Here is a 19,814-nt window from a genome sequence, read left to right as displayed (position 1 = left end):
GCGCGTGGTGCCCGGCTCAGAGGACGTGCCCGGCAAACGTGAGCCTCCCCAACCCCCCACCTGGGCCGCCTTGGTGGGTGGCAAAAGGGAACCATTGATTGTTGGACACCGCTGGTTCTCAGAGGGCAAAGGTCAAGTCCCACTGAGCGTGGGTCAGCCACGTTCCAGGCTAGAGGTGAAGAGCGAGGGCGGGGCGCGCGGGAAGACCGGCCGCCATCTGTGGTCTCGTCCTCTGATCTCCCTCCGGTTAGTCCCTGGCCCTGCCCGGAGTCTGGCCGGGAGCTCGTGCGGCTCCCGTGACCGTGCTCAGCGGGGCCGCTGCTGGCTGGTTTGAGGTCCGTTTGTGCAGGTGAGTCGGCAGCTTCTGCTGCTGGGAATCAGGCAGGTGGGCCCGGGAGCCCCCTGCCACGGGCTGCCCCCGCTCCGTTCCTGTGGGGTCCGAGCCAAGCTGTGTGCCTCGGGATCCCCACCCGGACCCCCAGCTCCAGGTGGTCCTTGATTTGATCTCCGCACCCTGGGTGCGCAGGAAGTAAAATAAGGATGGAGCTTTCCATGGCCAAGTCTGCCCCACGTCTCTCTGGCTATCAGGAGACCCCCAGCTTTTGGGATGGTGGCAGCCAGTGCTCCAGAAAGTTCAGCCACGAGGACGATGGTCCTGCCTGGCTCGCAAGGAGCCTGACTTTTGGGGGTCTTGGAGATTCTGGTGAAGCTCATCTAGGCGTCACCCCTCCTGGCAGCAGGGACCCTGGCCCGGCCACTCTCCCTGGCACAGGTTTGGTTTAGCCCTGGAAGTCCTGGGAGTGCCCAGGCCGGGGCAAACTGGAGCAGTTGGTCAGTGGGCTCGGTCAGTGGTGGCATCTACACAGTGCCCTGCACGGAGGAGGGACGGGGGCCTGGACACGGCCATGGTGGCGATTAGCCCCGGCTGGGCTTAGGGCAGGGCCCCTGACGAGTCCGTGCCAGTGGGCGGGGAGGTGGAGCTCGGCTGTGTGTCCTGGCCCACCTCTGGGTGTGGTTCCCAGGCACTGACATGCCTCAGTTTACCGGCCAGTGGCCTCTGCTCAGCCAAGGACTTTCTCAGACCCTGGGAGCTCATGCAGGAAAGAGCTGGGCATTGGACCCCTTCCCCGGGGCAGCCCTTGACCAGGAAAGCCTGGGTGTCAGTGGGCGAATATCCCAATTCCCCCTCCCCCGACTCAGGACCTTTAAAGCATGTTCTTGATGATCTCGCAGAGAGTTGGATGGTGGTGGATAGTGATGGTGGTGGTGAGAGATGGTGGTGGTGGGTGATGGTGGGTGATTGTGGGTAATGGTGGTGGTGGATGATGGTGGATGGTGGGTGGTGGTGAATGGTGGTGGTGGATGATGGTGGGTGATTGTGGGTAATGGTGGTGGTGGATGATGGTGGCTGGTGGGTGGTGATGGATGGTGGGTGGTGGTGAATGGTGGTGGTGGATGATGGTGGGTGATTGTGGGTAATGGTGGTGGTGGATGATGGTGGATGGTGGGTGGTGGTGAATGGTGGTGGTGGATGATGGTGGTAGATGATGGTGGGGGTAGATGATGGTAGTGGATGATGTTGGGAAGTGGTAGGTGGATGATGGTGGGTGGTGGTGGGGGCGAATGGTGGTGGGTGGTGGTGGTAGATGGTGGTGGATGGTGGTGGGAGGCAGTGGGTGGTGGGGGCAGATGGTGGTGGGAGTAGGTGGTGGTGGTGGATGATGGTGGGAAGTAGTGGGTGGTGGTGGATGGTGGGTGGTGGTGGATGGTGGGGATAGATGATGGTGGGGGTAGATGGTAGTGGATGATAGTGGGGAGTGGTAGGAGTGGATGGTGGTGGGTGGTGGTGATTATGTGGATGGAGGTGATGGATTGTGATAGGGTAGATGGTGGGGGTGGATGATGGTGGGAGGTGGTGATTTTGTGGATGGCAGTGATGGATTGTGATGGGGAGGATGGTGGTTAGTGGATGGTGTGGATGGGGGTAGGTGGTGGGAGGTGGTGGTGGTAGATGATGGTGGGGGTAGATGGTGGTGGTGGATGATGGTGGGAGGTGGTAGGGGTGGATGGCGGTGATTGTGTGGATGGTGGTGGTGGATTGTGATGGGGTGGATGGTGGTGGGTGGATGGTGGTAGGTGGTGGTGGTAGATGATGGTAGGGGTAGATGGTGGTGGTGGATGATGGTGGGAGGTGGTAGGGGTGGATGGCGGTGATTGTGTGGATGGTGGTGGTGGATTGTGATGGGGTGGATGGTGGTGGGTGGATGGTGGTAGGTGGTGGTGGTAGATGATGGTAGGGGTAGATGGTGGTGGTGGATGATGGTGGGAGGTGGTAGGGGTGGATGGCAGTGGGTGGTGATTGTGTGGATGGAGGTGGTAGATTGTGATGGGGTGGATGGTGGTAGGTGGTGGTGGTTGATGATGGTAGGGGTAGATGGTGGGGGTGGATGATGGTGAGAGGTGGTAGGGGTGGATGGTGGTGGGTGGTGGTGATTGTGTGGATGGAGGTGGTGGATGGGGGTGGGTGGTGGGTGGTGGTGGTAGATGATGGTGGGGGTAGATGGTGGGGGTGGGTGATGGTGGGAGGTGGTAGGGGTGGATGGCAGTGGGTGGTGATTGTGTGGATGGAGGTGGTAGATTGTGATGGGGTGGATGGTGGTAGGTGGTGGTGGTTGATGATGGTAGGGGTAGATGGTGGGGGTGGGTGATGGTGGGAGGTGGTAGGGGTGGGTGGGTGGTGGATGGTGGTGATTGTGTGGATGGAGGTGGTGGATGGGGGTGGGTGGTGGGTGGTGGTGGGTGGTAGATGATGGTGGGGGTAGATGGTGGGGGGTGGGTGATGGTGGGAGGTGGTAGGGGTGGGTGGTGGTGGATGGTGGTGATTGTGTGGGTGGAGGTGGTGGATTGTGATGGGGTGGATGGTGGTAGGTGGTGGTGGTTGATGATGGTAGGGGTAGATGGTGGGGGTGGATGATGGTGAGAGGTGGTAGGGGTGGATGGTGGTGGGTGGTGGTGATTGTGTGGATGGAGGTGGTGGATGGGGGTGGGTGGTGGGTGGTGGTGGTAGATGATGGTGGGGGTAGATGGTGGGGGTGGGTGATGGTGGGAGGTGGTAGGGGTGGATGGCAGTGGGTGGTGATTGTGTGGATGGAGGTGGTAGATTGTGATGGGGTGGATGGTGGTAGGTGGTGGTGGTTGATGATGGTAGGGGTAGATGGTGGGGGTGGGTGATGGTGGGAGGTGGTAGGGGTGGGTGGTGGTGGATGGTGGTGATTGTGTGGATGGAGGTGGTGGATGGGGGTGGGTGGTGGGTGGTGGTGGTGGTAGATGATGGTGGGGGTAGATGGTGGGGGTGGGTGATGGTGGGAGGTGGTAGGGGTGGGTGGTGGTGGATGGTGGTGATTGTGTGGGTGGAGGTGGTGGATTGTGATGGGGTGGATGGTGGTGGGGGGTGGTGGATGACAGTGGTGGATGACAGTGGTGGATGGTGGTGGTCCTCTGGGGTGGTGGGGCCAGGTAGGGGTCATCAGTCTTGTAAGCCAGGTTGTGGGGCTGAGACCTGTGCTGGGACAAGTACCTGGCTGAAGCAGCTGAGTGGTAAATACGTTCTCACTGGACCCCTGGGCCCATTCGGCAGATGCCTCCACCTTGACTGCAGTGGCTGCACCCCCCAGCCTGCACATCCTAGGGGAGCTTAGTCTTAAACAGGTTTATTTGGGATTCTAGGCAGGAGTAGTAACATTTCACTTGCACGGGTAAAGAAAGAGGGGTTGAGAACACCGAGGCAGCGTGGGGTCCCGTGGCCAGTTAGGGAGGGGCTTAGCCCAGGGCCCGTCCTCCCTGCAAAGGGCGCTTTATCCTTCACGGCGAAGGCGCGGCCAGTCTCCCCTGCTCTGTGATCCAGGAGCAGGCTGGGGGCTAGAGAGGGTGGCGGGTTGGGGCCTGGACCCAAGCCCACCCACTCATGCGGCAGCAACCAGCTCATCAGGAAATCAGGCCTGATTGCACCTAATGAGGCTGTGGGGGTGTTGGGGTGGGGGTCGCGGTCCCATTTCCTGCTCAGTGGGAGGCGGCCGTGATGCATATTCATTTATGCAAATCCAGGCTCCTGAGCAGCCGCCTTGCTGCCTCTGCCTGTTTCCTCTTCCCATTCTGAAGTTGGAGCGAAGACCTGCCCGGGATTCCCTCCCTCCTTGGCCACCTCCAGCCCAAATAGGGGGCCCGGGGCTCGCGACCGCTCACCCTGTGCCAGGCTTTGGGCTCAGCCAGCGAGTGAGGGCTGGCGTTCATTTGCTTTTTTAATTAAAAAACATATATAGCACAAAATTTGCCAGTTTAACCACTTGCAAGAGTTCAGTTCAGTATACAATGACTCTGACCTTCCAGGGTGCTTGCGTTTTGGGGTCTCAAGGAAAGGGTTAAAGGGGACAGCGCTCTGCCCCACTGTTGTGCCTCGGAGTAGGATGGGCGCTTCCCCAGCCCGGGAGCAGGGGTGGGCGGTGCTGAAGGACCCCGTGGGGACACGTGGGGACTGTGCAGGGGCTGTTTACCTGCCAGGAGGGAGGGATCCGAGTCGGGAGGGAGCGCAGCCTGGGTGTGTGTGTGTGCGTGTGTGTGTGTGCACGCACACATCTGTTTGAGGCACAAGAACCTCACATTTTGTTCCCAGAGTTCCCGGGTCCCCGTCGTCCTGACTCCCCCACCGCTGGGCTCAGGGGCCCTGTCTTTGGGGTGCCAGCACCCGGCCCGGAGCAGAGCAGTCACGGCAGAGGGCGGGAGACCCTGGAGGCAGGTGGCGCAGTGTGCGTCCCGCTCGTCTGTGAACCCTGCCTCAGTTTCCCCATCTGGAACACGGGGATAACAATAGCTCCTGCCTCCTCGATGGCTCTTGGCCTATGATAGGTGCTCAGGGAGTGTTGCTATTCGGCGGATGCAGATGGCAGGAGGGGCGTGTCAGTAGCGAGCCGGCCCTGGCGGGGTGGGGTCGCGGCCTCTGTGCCCCGCGTGCGCCCCGCGTCTGAGCGCGCCTAGCCCTGGGGAGTGTGGGCAGGGTGCAGGGTCTTGGAGGGGCAAGGCATGGGCTTGGAAGCTGCCTGGGTTCTGCAGGCGAAGCCCACCCCACCCCCTGCCTGGCCCGGTCCCCCGTGGGGCGTGTCCAGCCAGGGAGGCTCCTCCGTGGACCTCTGGGAGGAGCCGTCTGGGGGGGCTTCCCTCGTGAGGGCCTGGAGCGATCGGACCAAGTTGAAGGTGAACGGAGAATCTGCCAGCACTTGGCGGACCCCCGTGACATCAGGGGGGTGACAGCAGCGGGGTTACCTGACCCTAAACCCCGGGGTCCGGCCACTGCGGGGCTGCCGCAGCAGGGCCCCCGGCACCCCTGGGGGACCGGGGAGTGGAGCAGATGCAGGCTCCCCGGGGGGGCCTGGTGGCCAAGGGGGGCGTCGGGAGGGGCCCAGCACCCCTCTCCCATCCCACAGGCTCCCCTCCCACAGGAGGTGGGGGGAGCAGGGAGAGGTGGATGTGCTTCAGCTGGGGTCCCCTCCACGTGGACGGCAAGCTTGGCGGGGGGTGTTTTAATTTGCCAATGGGCTCCGGACGCAAAGTACCAGAATTGTGTTGGCGTCCGTAAAGGGGGTTTGTTTGGGGTGAAAGCTTCTGGTTCCCCGGCACCCAAGCCGGCGGCCGCGCGTTGAAGCCAGAAGGCGGGCGAGCTCCGCCGGGCCCCTCCTCCTCTCCGCGCTGCCTCCCGACGCTGCGCTGCGGGCAGCCGGGCACGGGCCTTGCCCCTGGCCGGCCTCTTCCCGGGCTCAGCGGCCGTCGGGCAGGTGGCTCGTCTCTCCCGGGCCGCGGCTCCGGGGGCCTCTCCTTCCCGTCACGTGGCCTCAGCAGCTACGGCTGCGCCCGCTTTTCTGGCGTGTCTCTCTTTTTACTGGATGCAGCGAGCGGGCAGAGACTCACCCCGAGTCAGGCTCAGCACAGGAGTGGACCAGCCCACCAACAAAATCGTTCTCTTTTGGGGGTTCATGAAATAATTCAAACCGCTGCAGGAGGGACAAGCATTGTCCCTGGATTCAGAAGGACGCAGAAGTCCCCGTGGGCCTCGACGAGGGCCGTGCTGAGTGGGCAGTGGGCAGCAAGGGGCCTGGGCCTCGGGCCTCGGGCCTACAGAGGGTGGCGGTGGAGGAGACGACTGTGGGCCATGGGTGCCCCCAACAGGGCAGGTCTGGCCATATGTCATGGACATCGGTGCAGGGCACCCAGCAACCAGGTGGGGTCGGGGACAGGGATGTCTCCGTGAAGGAGCCCCTAAGAGGATGACATGTGGTCAGAGGCCTTCCTTCCACCGCCCGCCGACCGTGGCTTAACCACGAAGAAGTTTATTTGTCCCGGCAACAAGAGGCCAGGTCATCCAGGACTGGTGAGGCAGCGTGGTGATGACACCAGGGACCCAGGTTCTTTCCACCTTTCCACTCAGCCATCCTCAGTGCACAGCCCTTGTCCTCTGGCTTGTTGCCTCATGGTTGCAAAATGGCTGCTGTGTCTCAGTGCTTCTGTTCATGATATGGGCAGGAAAAAAGAGGAAGGGAGGCCCGTTTCCTTTATAGAGTTTTCTGGAAGATAACCCCCTCCCCCGAACAATTTCCACCTCACTTTCATTGGCCAATCGTGCTGCAAAGGGTTCTGGGAAGACATGGCTTTTTTTTTCTACGACCCTAAACATAATTGGGGTTCTGTGGCTAAGGAAGAAAGGGAGAATGGACCTTGAGGTGGGCAACTTAGGTTGTGCCGCAGGCTTCTATCAGGACGCTACCCATTCTAAAGCACGTTATTGTGCGTCTGGCCAGAGTAGGCACGTAGCTGCCAGTAGTTAGTACCAGCTGGACAGCTAGATCACCCCTGTGCAGAGGTTTGGACGTGGGTGATCTGTTAGCACAGCGGAAGCATTCTCCTTCCCTAAGGCATCACGGAATCGCGCAGCAGGTATTGGGCTGCGAGGCAGACAGCCTTGGGGTCTACCCCAGCTCTGCCACTGATGCTGTGTCATCTCAGGCTGGTGCCTCAACCTCTCTGAGCCTTACATTCCAAGCTTCGTGATTTCTGACTCAGTTAATTAACTGAAGGCATTGGACTGGCTCCTCCCCGGAGGCTCCGTCGGCCCAGGGCAAGGAGGTTTGTAAATGCCAGGTGTCCCCAAGGGGATCATAAAAAGCCAACATTCTGGAGGGCTCGCCAGGGGCCAGGCACGTTCTGGAAACCCCAGTGTGCTGTCTGTGCTGATTTTCACAAAAACCCTGCATGGCAGGTGCTGTCAGCACCCTGTTTTACCGTGGGGTGAACCGAGGCCCAGGCCGGGCTCATCACCAGCCGCGTCTTCAGGCAGCACGAGGCCGGGCAGGGTTTTGCCCAGCGCCCACGCTGCCCTCCGCTCTGCTCCCGTCGTGGATGGCAGCAACACGCCACACTTGTAATGATTTTGAGCTTCCGAGTGGATCTTCTGGATTTCCTGTCATTTGAACCTGCCAATGATGCCTTGTGACATGGGCCCATTCTCTCCACTGTACGGATAAGGAAACTGAGGCTGAGCCAAACCAACCTGCTTGCCAGAGGGAGACGGTGATGGTGAAGAAAGGTGCTTTGGGAGGTCCGCGGTTCAAACCCCGGGCCTCCTTGACCCGTGTGCAGCTGGCCCATGCGCAGTGCTGATGCGCGCAAGGAGTGCCCTGCCACGCAGGGGTGTCCCCCACGTAGGGGAGCCCCACGCGCAAGGAGTGCGCCCCGTAAGGAGAGCCACCCAGCGCGAAAGGAAGCGCAGCCTGCCCAGGAATGGCGCCGCACACACGGAGAGCTGACGCAACAAGATGATGCAACAAAGAGAGACACAGATTCCCGAGCCACTACCTACAACAGAAGCGGACAAAGAAGACGCAGCAAATAGACACAGAGAACAGACAACTGGGGGGGGGGGGCCGGGAAGCGGAGAGAAATAAATAAATGAATCTTTAAAAAAAAAAGGTGCTTTGTCTCTTGTGCCTCAGTTTCTCTGTCCGTAGACCGTGGCTGCGGCTCTGGCCTTGAGGGCCGCTGGAGGACTCTGCCCTGGGGACCCTCCGACGACACGGGGCGCGCCGTGGGCTCCCCGCACAGGGCAGCGGGGCCCAGCTCTTCAGGCCCCTGGCTCCTTGCAGGCGCACCCCACCCTGCATCCTGCCTGCTGCCCCCACCCCGCCAAGTGGGGGGTTAGAGAACCCCTGGCCAGATCACGCGCCCCTCCAGGCTTCGAATGGCGAGGCTTGGCGAGCTTGGTGTCTCCATTCGGGTAGCCCCTCGCCCGCACGGGACAGGGCCCTCCCCCGGTGGCTTTAGCCAGACGCACCGGGGGACCCGCCCATCTGATCACGTCGTGCTCCGGCTCTTCAGCCCCCACGAGGCTCCCAAGCACGTCTCCTTCTGCTGGCGTGGCGGTTTGCCCGTCCTCTGGGTGGCTGGCCCTGCTCACAGAGCCCTGCCTTGGGGGTTTTTCTTCCCATGCCCAGAAGCCTCCAGGAGGGCTTCTCCCCACAGCGAATTCTGGCACCAGCGTCAAGAGAATGCAACTGTTAGCTCTTCTGTCTTTGTTGAATGAATGAATGAATGAATGAAGGGATTTGGAGGAAACCGTAACACAGCCAAAATTTGGTCCGCACTGTGATGCACTAAAATGCCCTCTCCCCTGTTGACATAGTTACTTATTTAACAAATGCTTGCTAAGTGCTCACAACATATCTGCTCTGGTGCTCGATGCTGGGGATACAGTGCAGGGCAGAAAGCTCGTGGCCCCTTCCTCGTGGAGCTCATCACCTGGGAGGGGAGGTACAGAATGACCAAGTGGCAAAAAGAGCAGGTGCAAAGGTCCTGTGGCAGGAGGCAGCGTGGCCCAGGCAGAGGCCAGTATGGCCGGAGTGGAGAGGAGGGCGTTGTGATGGGAAATAGGAGCAGGGAGCTGGGCGGGGGTCTGGGTGGCCTTGTACTGAAAATGATTTCTTTTTACCTGTGGTAAGATATACAACACAAAAATCACTTTAAGGGCTGGGGGTGGGCGGTTTTTGGAGGGTCTGTGTGTGGCTTTCCTTGCTCTTCAGGGACGGTCCCCTGTTCATACCTTTCCAGGTGTGTGGGGGCTGCCTGATGAACTGGCTCCAGGGTCCGTGGGAACCCGTCCTCCCGACCCCACGGTGGCCCCCCGGTGCTCTTCGCTCTGGCTCCATCAGCAGGTCTCAGCTGTGCTCACAATCCATCCGCTAGACTCCCTTCCCCCAGAGGTGGGGACCGACCCTGCAGGTGACTGCACCAGTCCTCACCTGAGCCTCGGTGTCCTCGTCTGCAGGGCGGGGAGCACGGTACCCACCTCCCAGGAGGCTGGAAATGGGGAGCTGGGATGTGAGCCCGTCGGCCTACCTGGCAAGCCCAGGTGCTTCCCTCCTTCCCGGGGCCGTGCCACGGGGTGCAGCCCTACCACACACGTGCTGAAATGACCGGAGCAGGTGGGCTGCGTGGGCTTCTGGGAAGGGCTCCCCAAATAGTCCTCAAAGTCGTAATGTAGGCCTCCCACCACTTCTCAGAGCCTCAGTTTCCCCCGTTGCCAAATGGGGGTGGTGTGAGATAACCCAAGCCTCTGACATGCACGCCAGCCCCTCTTCCCGTCACCCCCTGAGAGGGGCTCACTGTTACCCTCGCCGTTTCATGGAGGACCGAGGTCCAGAGAGGTGACGTGACGTGCCTGGGGTCACCCAGCTAGGAATTTGTCCGGCCTGGCTTTGGCCCCAGCAGGTGGACTCCGGGGCGGCTGCTTGGGCCGAGACCAGGTGAGTCGTGTGCTCAGCTCAGTGCCCAGGACGTGGGGCAGGGGCACGGCAGGTGGCCCTGGGAGCAGGGTCATCAGGGAGGGTCCGCTCTGCCTCTGCCTGGAGGGGCCCACTCAGGTGAGCCCGGGGGTCTTGCTGGGGAGGGGTCCAGGTCGAGCCTCTCTCCTCAGGGTCTGGGAAGGCGGCAGCGGCCGGAAGTCCATGTGAGGTTATTTCTAGAGTGTGGGGCGTCGGGGAGGAGCGCTGGCAGCAGAGGCTGTTAAGGAAAGCTCTGCTGGGCTATAAATAGCCCTCCTGACGCACTTGGAGTTCTGGAAGCTTCCGGGGGGGGGCGGCGAGGTCAACACTCCCCCCTCCTATGCCGTCGTCACCGAGGTTGTCGAATGCTCTTCCAGCGGAAGGGGCTTTGGGTCGCAGCTAGAGCAGGATTTCGTGAGCGTGGGGCCTCCCCTACAGAAACACATGGGGACCGACATCGCCACCAGCTGTTTATTTTGCCAAGTAAGGACTTCTAAAAACAGGCTCACTTACCGCCCTCATTTCATCAAATGAGGTGTGAGCAAGAAAAAAAGTGGACCGGCTATAGTCTCAGAATAAAGGACAGGGCATTAAATCAAATCCATTTCAATCGACGACATCCTCCCTCTGGGGTCTTTGCTGTTCTAATTCTGCCACCTTTGTAGGGAAACAGCCCACAGGGCCTGGCAACAGGGGCCCCTGGCCCGAGGCTTTGCACTGCCGCCCACACCCGGGCAAAATTCCGGAGGGATGGGTGGACAGATGGACGGCTGGACAGGGAGGAGGACACGTGGCTTTGCTCTGGGCCCCGTGGCTATGGAGCCCAAAGGGACCGCCGGCCCCCTCGGAGCTGCTGCTTGTCGAGAGGGCTGGGGCTACTGCTGGCCCGGGGCGGGGGCAGGGGGCTGGAGTTAGTTCTGTAGTGCCTGTCCCTGTGGGGAGGCCTTGTCCTTGTCCCCTTGGCAGGCAGCCCGGGATGGCCCTGGAGGGGTCCCGGGACCCCCTGGGGCAGGGGTCCGGTGACGTGGGGACGCTGCCCTGAGATGGAGTCCGAGAGCACCTGCCATGAGTGGGCGGAACACGGCGGGCGCTGGGGAGACGCCTGCTGTGAAAAGAGTTCATCGAAGGCTTACCTCCTGCCGGGCACCGGCCCGTGGCTTCAGCGACAGTTAGAACTGATTGTGTGTTTCCTAAATGCTGGGCGCCCTCGTAAGCACCCAGAAGCGTGCACGCGCCAGCCTTTTAGCGAATGCCATTCTTGTCCTCATTGAACGGATGAGAAAACCAGGAGCCGGGAGTCTCATGCCAGGGGCGCGGAAGCACCTGAGCCAAGGTTCACCTCTAAGTGGGCGTGAAGGCAGAGCCCGTGCTTGTCGGCACTGGGTGCTTACTGCCTCCCGGCATACCGTAGGTGCTCAGTAGGTGCTCTTCGCCTAATCATCGCTCAATGCTCTTTCCCAGCTCCCGAGAGTCCGTGGCTGGCTCTCTGCAAAAGAAGAGAAGGGTTTTGCTCGCTTTTCAAAGAAGGGAAGGGTTCTCCCTCCCAGCCTGCCGCAGCCTGCCGCTGACCGGGTGCGGTTGACCAAAGTCGGCCGGATTGCGTTCTACCTTTGCAATTGTCACCTCCCAGGAGCCTTCCCCGAGCAGCCCCGGCTTGGCCCGGCTACCTCCCGCTCATCCTGCTCCGCCCCGCGAGCTCCTGGCAAGTTCTGGAGCTCAGGTATAGCTTCCCCCAGCTGACTGTCCTGGGGGACTGGTGAACTTGAGCACCCCTGCCCCTGCGGGGCGGGGGTCTGCGCGGCACGGCCTCGGGTGTGCAGGGCCGGCTGGGTGCTGTGCTGCCCCAGTCGAGGGCTCTGGCGTCGGCCGCTGGCCCGTTAGGCGCTCCGCTGCGCCACTCACCAGTTCTGAGACCCAGGGCCACGAGGGTCCGTCCCTGAGCTCCCGGTCGCCTCTCCTGTGAAAGTGGACGTAGGAATCCGGGCCTTCCGAGATGCGAGGTTTCAGCAGGGCAGGAAGGGAAAACGCCTGAGCAGTGCCTGCCCTGCCCGGGCTTCATCTGAACTGGGTGGATACCAAATCCTCCCGTTGCGGGTTCATTCAATAAATGAAATGAAATGAAATTTCCGCTGTTATCACAGGATCACAAAATCGAAACGATCAGTTGCGCAAGAGTTTCACTTACCGTTTAGACCTTAAGAAAAGAATAACTCAATTATACCAAATGTCGTGCTTTCTAAAAAAGAAAAAAAAAGGTCAAATGGAGGTCAAGCATTTTTTCCTTACGTGAAATGAACTTGGGGCTCACTAAAATAGTTCTGCTTCTGCGTTCTTCACCTTCCTAAACGTAGGAGGCCGGTTTATATACCTCATCTGGATTTGCACATTTTTGGCATGCCTCAGAGTCAGTGTTGATTTCCTTTATTTTCACAGAAATTTGCAAAATATTTTCCTGTTAGGCTGAACTGGAGATGATTCATTCAGGGAGACACTGGGCGGGGTCTATAGAGTGGGTGCTTCCCGATGTCGAAGGCTGAGCCAAGCGGGGTGGGGTGGGGAATTGGGGGCCTCCCCACCCCCAAATCATCCCTTCCAGACCTTTCCAGAATGTTCTCCTGTGTGCAGCCTTTCTCTAAGTCAGCATTACCAAGAGAAGAAAGCCGATGCCCTTTGGCTGGAGACAGCCCTTTCGGGGGCTCATCTGGCCGGGTCCACACTCAGGCCCCGCCCTGCCCCTCACCCCCACCCCACCCACTCAAAACCCCCCAGCCCTGCGTGGCGCCGCGCAGATGGCGTCTTCCTAAACGGCCTCCCCACCTCCCTGGGCTGCCGAGCCCCTCGTTTCCTGGGAAGCCTTGTGTTTGGTCGCCCCTCACCCCCCACCCGCCCTCTCGCGTCGCAGTGGGCCGCTGGAACGAGTCCCACGCGGGGGTGGCTTCGAACACCAGGAGTTTCCTCCCTCACAGCTCTGGAGGCAAAAGCCCCGCGTGGAGCTGCGCCAGGCCTGGGGGGCTCCTGGAGCGGCCTTCCTGGCCTCGGGGTGCTGGGGGCCTGGCGTTTCTCGGGGCTCCCTCCCTCCCATGTCTGCCCCCGTCTTCACACGGCAGCCGTCCTTAGTGTCCGTCTGTCTCTGTGTCCAGTGTCCTTTTCTTCCTAAGGGACACCAGCAGAAGATTTAGGGGCCCATCTCATCTGAACTCAGGACGCCTGCAAACCCCCCATTTCCAAATAAGCCCCGTTCACAGGGTCCGGAGGTTACGGCTTAAGCAGGTCACTTTTGGGGACACGATCCAACCCCTCCCTGGGGCTCCCCCAGCCCCTGTGCCACCCCCGCCTCAGCCCATAGCCTCCTCTCTTCTCACCTGCTGCAGCTCCTTGAAGGCAGAGAGCTTACTCACCTCTGCCCCCACTCTTAGGACAGACCCCGCCTCATCCCAGGGTCGTGGGTGAAATCGAAATGAAATACAAAGCCTCCAACGCTGCGGTGTCTTCCGTCAGGAGACGGAGCTTCATGCCTATCTTAGGTTCAGATTGAAAGTGTTTATTGAGTAGATGCTTATTCAGGGTTTGTGAATGAATGAACAAGGTGTTCTTTGGAAAAAATTCCTAGTTCTAAGATGTAATCAAATTATATGAACTGCAGCAAGCCTTTTTAAAAGCCTCGGCATTTAGAGCAAAGTTAACCATGCTATAAAGAAATTCCCCAAGCTGCAATAAAGCACAGTGAAGTCCTTTCCGTAATCTGGATATGTGGGCCAGCTAATGCTGTTACATTAAGATTTTAATGTGTGCTTTTTACTGGACCTGATTTCACTGGCGTTTCTCATATGTGCTTTTGAAATGAAAAGAAATGAAAAGAAACCTACAACTATTAGGGCACTTACATTTGTCAAGCCCTATCCTAGGCACTTTTTTAAAAACAAATTTTATTGATACATATTAATAAAGCATGCAATTCATCCAAAGTGTACAATCAGTGGTATCTGACATAGTCACATAGTTGTGCACCCATCACTTGAATTATCATTAGAATATTTTCATTATTTCAATAATAATAATAAACAAAAAGCAAACACATAGGCACTTTAAAATCCAGTGTTTCATTGTACCCAAGCAATGCCTCACCTGTATCTCCATCCTCGTCAGTTACCATCAACGTGATCGCTGTCATCATCATCACCATTATCACCAACATCAGCAGCATCGCCACCATCACCATCTCCAGCACCACCTCCATCATCACCACCACCATCATCACCATCTCCATCATCACTATCTCCATCAGCATCATCACCATCATCATCACCTCCATCAGCAGCATCATTACCATTATCACCATCACCACCATCACCATCTCCATCATCATCACCTCCATCAGCAGCATCATTACCATTATCACCATCACCACCATCACCATCTCCATCATCACTATCTCCATCAGCATCATCACCATCTCCATCATCACTATCTCCATCAGCATCATCACCATCTCCATCATCACCTCCATCAGCAGCAGCATTACCATTATCACCATCACCACCATCACCATCTCCATCATCACTATCTCCATCAGCATCATCACCATCTCCATCATCACTATCTCCATCAGCATCATCACCATCATCATCACCTCCATCAGCAGCAGCATTACCATTATCACCATCACCACCATCACCATCTCCATCATCACTATCTCCATCAGCATCATCACCATCTCCATCATCACTATCTCCATCAGCATCATCACCATCATCATCACCTCCATCAGCAGCAGCATTACCATTATCACCATCACCACCATCACCATCTCCATCATCACTATCACCATCACCACCATCACCATCTCCATCATCACTATCTCCATCACCATCATCACCATCTCCATCATCACTATCTCCATCACCATCATCACCATCTCCATCATCACTATCTCCATCACCATCATCACCATCTCCATCATCACTATCTCCATCACCATCATCACCATCTCCATCATCACTATCTCCATCAGCATCATCACCATCTCCATCATCACCATCACCATCATCTCAAACTCCATCGGCAGCATCAGCAGCATCATCACCATCAGCATCATCACCATCATCACCATCTCCATCACCATCATCACCATCTCCGTCAGTAGCATCATTGCCATCATCAACATCAGCATCATCACCATCAGCATCAACATCACCATCATCATCACTATCTCCATCATCACCATCTCCATCAGCAGCAGCATTGCCATCATCAGCATCATCACCATCACCATCTCCATCAGCAGCATCATCACCATCTCCATCAGCAGCAGCATTGCCATCATCACCATCAGCATCATCACCATCTCCATTGGCATCGTCATGATTATCACTGTCACCAACACAACCGTGATCACCATCCCCATCCCCGTTGCTTCAGCTCTTCCGCCACCAGCCCAACAGCGTCTCTGTTGTCACCAGAATAGCTAAGCTTTACTAAGCACTTGCTCTGAGGCAGGCACTCCCCTAAGGCTTTTACAGGTTCTTCTCATATAACTCTCACGTATGCTCCATGAGATAGGCACTATTCTCTCCACTTTACAGAAGAGGCAATTGAGATTAGGGTAAATACAGGGACTTTCTCAAATATACAGCTACTGGGTGTCTGAGCTGGAAATCAAGCCAGGTAGTTGGACTCACTTGGCACTTTCTGAGAGGGGCCCCGATGTAGCAGGCACCATTCTAGGGCCAGAGGACATGGGACTAACAAGACAAAGGTGGGACGTGTGCATTGCAGTGTGCGTGAATGCGCATGTGCGTGGCATGTGCATGTGAGCAGATGTGTGCACGTAAGGGGGGCAGGGGCACGAACTAAAAAGAAACAAATAAATGAACAAAGACGATTTCCGATGCACTAAGTGCTGTGAAGAAATTAAAACAGGGTGATGGGGCAGAGGGGGTTGGGGTAGGGTTCCTTGAGCTTGATGCCCAAGAACTGTCTGAGGGGGTGACATGTGAACTGAGACTGGAAGGCTAAGAGGGGGAAGATTGGGGTGGGGGGAGCAGAGCTCCAGGGAGAGGGACAGCACATGCAAAAGACCCAGATGGCCACAACCTGGCCATGTTCCAGGACCACAAGAAGGCTACTGCGTCTTTGGGGTTGGGGCAGGGGAAATGTGCTGGGCGTGTGGGCCGGGGCTGGGCCATGCAGGCTGTGGGTAGGAATTTGGCCGCCTCTGTATATGATGGGAAGCACTGGAGGATTTTGAGCAGGTGGATGCCATGATCTCGTGCTCAATCAAAGACATGTGGGCTCCTATATAGAGAAATGGTTGAAGGGAGTGGGGGTGGGTGGGGCAAGCATTTGAAAATGCCTGTGGTCATCAGGTGAGAGATGGTGGTTGTCATGGTTTCGGAGGGAACTGGAAGAATTTGAGGTCTGGAAATGGGGTCAACAGCATAGCTGATCAATTGTACGTGGAAGGTGCCTGGAAAGGAGTAATCTGATGACAGCGGACACCTGCTCAGCTCTTAACCCAGGTGCACATGCTGTTCAAGCTTTCCGTAGAATGTGTCGCTTACAACATACAACGACCTCTGCATGTGGATACTACTATTATCACCATGAAAATGAAGTGAGGAAACAGGCATGGAGAAACTAAGGCCACACAGCTAGAATGCAGTGGCGCCAGATTCAAGCCCAGGTATTCAGTGAATGTTTTTTGAATGAATAAACGAGTCGTGGGTGTCTTTACTCACAGCTGTGGGAATGGGCACAAGGGCAGGTGTGAGCTCCTGATGAGGTGGCTTCCTCAGATTAGAGGCAGACATGGCCACTCTCACGGGACTGGAGTAAAATGGGATTAATTTGGTTGGATTCCTGGATAGATTTATTGAACACGCCGTTTCCCCTGGTATAAAGGTTTGTTTCTCCACTTAGTCTTTTTTTGCCAGGGGCTCAGTTGATTTTTTCCATCACGTGTACTGATTTCTAAATGACATTTTGACTTCTTCTCCCTGAATATCTCTTCTGCTCCAGCTCATCAATCTTTGGCACGTTGCACAGGCCCTGTCTTTGGGTGGTTCTGGGAAGAACCGAGATGCAGGCTGGTTCCCTGTTCACTAACAAGGGTTGCTGGTTGAGGCTGTCTGGTTCTACCCTTTGTCTTATGGATCCTACCACCCTTTCCCAACCACAGGAAAGTCCAGTGTCACGTACATTCTACTGAGAAGAAGGAGAAGTTCAAGGTGTTTTAAGCACTGCAGTGAAAACAGTGGTCTGATTGTCCTCCTTAAGAACTGAACACTGAATTGTCACTTTTTTCCAGAATCTCCGAGTGATAAATGTTTACTGCATTTGCTTTACATGCACACACACACTTGCACCCTCGTGTGCTGTGCACCAGCAGCCCCAGTCTCCTTCCTTTCCTGGGACCCTCCCAGCTCTTTCCTATGGATGGCCAGGATGACCGCCATCTCGGTTTCCTCCTGTGCTCGTGCTGCTCCTCACCCGTGCCGTGGCGCCCAGCTGCACTCTCCTGGACTCTGTTTGGCCTTAGTGTCTTATTCAGTCAGCAGAACCCAGTGGAAATGATGTTCTGGAGCTCCTTGGGCTACAAGGAGCCAAGCAGCTCTGCCTCCTGGAGCGCCTGCCCTCAAGATGCTTGCTCTGGGGGACGCCGCGGCTGAGCTGCTCTAGAACGTTGTCTAGATGGAAACATGCACGTGTTCGTGTCTGGCTTCTTTCGGTCATCGTGTTGGTGAGATTTATTCATGGTGTCGTATGAATCAATATTTCATTCTTGAATTTTTTTTTAGAATTCCATTTTAATTTATCTATTGGCCTTTTAGGTCTGTCTCTGTATTATGGTTTTTTTTTTTTTGGAAAGGATTTATGGACTTTTTTTTTCCTCTCCCCTTCCCCCCCCACCCCCCGCCCACCCAGTTGTCTGCTCTCTGTGTCCATTCGCTGTGTGTTCTTCTGTGACTGCTTCCATCCTTATCAGTGGTACTGGGAATCTGTGTCTCTTTTTGTTGTATCATCCCGCTCCTTCAGCTCTCTGAGTGTGCAGCACTAATCTTGGGCAGGCTGGACTTCATTTTGCACTGGGTGGCTCTTCTTACAGGGCACCCCTGCGTGGCACGGCACTCCTTGTGCGCATCAGCACTGCGCAAGGGCCAGCTCCACACGGTCAAGGAGGCCCGGGGTTTGAACCATGGACCTCCCATGTGGTAGGTGGATACCCTATCCATTGGGCCAAGTCTGCTTCCCTAGGGTAGTAGGTTTTTAAAGACTATTTCAGTTTTAGAATACTGAAAGATGACAATTCACAACAGGACATATACAAAAGCCATGGTTATTAAAGTATTAAACACTATCTAAACTCAAAGATCATAATTCAAACAGCTAATAATAATCTTTATGACTTGGTAGAAGGGGCTACACAGTTCCCATTCTGGAAATTTGCCCCAGTTTCTCATGAAGACTAAGTCTTGCCACAAACGCAATAATATAATTTACAGTAATCAATGCTGGATTTCTTGTGTTTAAGCATACACTATCATGGAAAGCACAAAATCCTATTTACATGGATTTTCAGTTTCTTAAAACGGTATCTTATACATCTTTTAAAGTGCGAGCTACAAATATACTGTTTCCTTAAAGAAAAAGGTTTCTAAAAAAAGTATGAGATAGCATCCGCATGTGCCAAGAGTGGTTATATAATGAACCGAAGGAGACTGGCAGTACTCAGCTAACTCTTTTTTAGTGTAGCCATCTCCATTTTTGTAGTGGAATCCTCCACTTTTATTATACTACCAACCGAGCATGTGCTCCATCTCTTTAGATACAAGATTTTCATCTTTTTTTGGCATTCGTATGTCAGCAATAACCTGATAGTCTCTAGTAGAAGCTTTACATGTAGTAGCAATAGTTCTAATGGTAGAAATCCCAGGATTACTTCCAGATTGGGATGGGGTAACTAAGGTTTGGATTGGTGTGGTAAAGGTTAGAGATGAGATGATAAAGCACACCTGTCTCTGTTTTCCGTTACACTTTTTATCTATACCTGGTTTTACACCAATCATGACAGACTCGCCAAAAATCCTCCCATCTTTGTTTGAGGCTTTCTAGGCCTGCAGTTTAGATTGATAATGAATATGCATCTAGTTTCCTCTGTTAGATATCACATATTTTAAGATATTCTCTTATTGTGCAAGTTGCAAAAATATCTAGGATGCAGATGCTTGAGGAAATCCAAACACAGCCACCCAAGTGTCATCGAGGTGATCTTCTGAAGTCAGAGAATCTCCCTGGGTATAGAAAGACTCCAACTAGGCAGGAGATCATGTAGTGTTTCGTGGTTGGCTAATATTTGCTGGACTAAATATACTTTGTCCAGTTCCAGGAGTAGTAGCTGGAACTCCAACAAGAGGACTCTGCATTGCTGAAATGTTTGGCTGTCTTCTTGAAGCTGAAGGAACTGATCCAAGTCTTGGGCTGGAAATATGGTCATATACATTCTAACGGGTGGAGCTCTACGTCCATCTTTATGAGCTGGTACCTGGTTGTGGTGGTCACCCACCTGCAAGTAAAGGTGAGCTCATGTCCATTCCTCCTCCTGAAGGGCCACTCATTGATTGAGGTTGGAGAGTCACTGGAGCTGGCAAATCCCCCACTAAAAATCCAGGTAAGAACTGGGCACTAACCCCTGGCTTTGGAGAGGTGGGTGAACCCAGCATCACTGGTTCGCATCCTCATAGTTTTATTTTTATCTGAAGATCTCTTTCATTCATCCTCATGATTTAAGGGTGTTTTCACTGGACATATCATTTTGGGCTGAGAGCATGTTTCAGCACTTTAAAGATGTCGTTCCACTGTCTTTTGGCTTCCATTGTTTCTAATGGAAAGCCGTGGTCATTTCAGTTGTTCCCTTGTTCGTAATGAGTCATCTTTTTCTACTTTCAAAATATTTCT

The 19,814-nt window shown here is 55.6% G+C and overlaps 1 pseudogene; it reads right to left on the bottom strand.

Annotated features, from left to right (window-relative positions):
• Positions 1-18,652: 18,652 nt before the first annotated feature.
• Positions 18,653-19,282, bottom strand: LOC101426074 (nucleoporin NUP35 pseudogene; annotated as a pseudogene).
• Between the last annotated feature and the right edge of the window lie 532 nt (positions 19,283-19,814).

The sequence above is a fragment of the Dasypus novemcinctus genome, chromosome 1 (assembly GCF_030445035.2).
Source record: "Dasypus novemcinctus isolate mDasNov1 chromosome 1, mDasNov1.1.hap2, whole genome shotgun sequence".
NCBI classification, from domain to species: Eukaryota; Metazoa; Chordata; class Mammalia; order Cingulata; family Dasypodidae; genus Dasypus; species Dasypus novemcinctus.
The sequence above is the reverse complement of the archived record's forward strand: the minus strand, read 5'-3'. Positions and strand labels throughout refer to the sequence as shown.